A 1812-nucleotide genomic window follows, 5' to 3' on the forward strand; every position below is an offset into this window, starting at 1 on the left:
AGAGACTTATATTGTTTACAAACTGTATGGCTGTGGCAGGCTTCTTGTTATCTACTTCTTCTATCTTAAATTAACCCATTTCTATAAATCTATACTTTGCCATGTGACTCGTGGCTTACCATTACCTTACATCCTTCTTGCCATGGCGGCAGCTGGCGGTGTCTGTCCACCCCAGCCTTCTACCTCCCAGAATTCTCTTCTCTCTTGTCCCACCTATACTATCCTTCCTGCCTGGCTACTGGCCAATCAGCACTTTATTTATTTTAACCAATCAGATCAACACATTTGACATAGAGAACATCCCACAGCAAGTATCCACCTCCCAACTTCTACCACTTTCCATAATGTCACTATCCCTTCTTCAATAAGGACTCCGTTTCCATCCTCATCAAATGGCCTCTTCAAAGAGTCTTCTACCTCCCTGGCTTCTAAAAGCATTCTGAGTTAAACATACTAGTCTAAGAATTTGAAGCTATGATCCATATAAAGAATATATGATATTTATCTCTCTGGGCCTTGGATACTGAACTCAGCATACTTTCCAGTTCTGTTTTCCTGTGAGTTTTACAGTTTTAATTTTCTTTACAGTGGAATAAAATTTAAATGGAATCTATTCCAATCTTCCTAGCCATGCATTTGTTGATGGACATCTATGCTAATTTCATTCTCTGATTACTGAGAATAAACCAGCAGTGAACATGGATGTGATATGTACATTTTAAAGTGAGAAGGAGGCTTAGTGCTTCCTCTTCTTGCCGAGTTTTAAAACAAACAATTCAGCAGCAACAACAAAACAAAACAATTAGGCAAAGAGTATTGGTGTAGTTTGTGTTGTTCGAAATAGGAATTAATTAGAAACTTAATAGATTCTCTTTTTGTTGTTTGTACTTTTGAGAAAAGGAAGGGTAAATGGGGAGGTAAACATTTAGATGTTCCCACTCTCTAATTGTTTCACAGATGCCTCATGACAATCTGTTGCTTAAATCTCCAGAGACTTAATACTCAATGAGAACATTTTTTTTTTTAATTAGAAAACAAGTATGTTTAATTCACACATTTTGGAAGAGATTTTAATATACTTTAAAAGATAGTTTGTAGAAAATGAAAAGTTTCTCTGAAAATATTTGGAAGGATAAAAAATTAAAATTTTTGTTGTTTTATTTCTTGTTACTGTTCATTTTAATATAGAATTGCTGAGAAAATATTTACAAGATATTTCACTATTACATGCTATTAAAATTTTATTAAGCCACATTTAATGCCCTAGGTAGCCATATGTAAGTATTACATATGATGTTGCAAAATATACTTCTAAATTCTTAATTTAAATATATGTATACATGCAAATTTAAATCATTTAACAAACAGATGGGGAGCTAACTCCCTGTTCAACAAGGTCCCTTTTGCTGCTGCAGCAGGATGATTAATACACAGTGCTTATTCACAGATATTTTCATGCATATTAGGTATAGAATGAACATTTGGGAGACAAATTTTTCTATCTATAGGCAAACATAAATAATTTTCACAGGTCTTCCTCAAATCCAAAACTCATTTAAAATGAGTATTAAAAGTTAAGTACTTTTAAAAACATCTTTTGAACAGAGCTAATGTAGGTTTTATCATTTTTATAAGATCTCATGGAAGAAGGCTTGTTGAAATATATATATATATATATTACTGATATTTACAGAAATTTTAATTTTACCTATGTTTGGACTTTAGAAATACTATTTTACTCTCTAGTGGACCATAAATGTTCTTACTTTCTTTTTTGTTATTTTGTCCATAGTACAATTTTTAAAAAATATT

This window comes from Onychomys torridus, chromosome 19 (genome assembly GCF_903995425.1).
Source record: "Onychomys torridus chromosome 19, mOncTor1.1, whole genome shotgun sequence".
Lineage (NCBI taxonomy): Eukaryota > Metazoa > Chordata > Mammalia > Rodentia > Cricetidae > Onychomys > Onychomys torridus.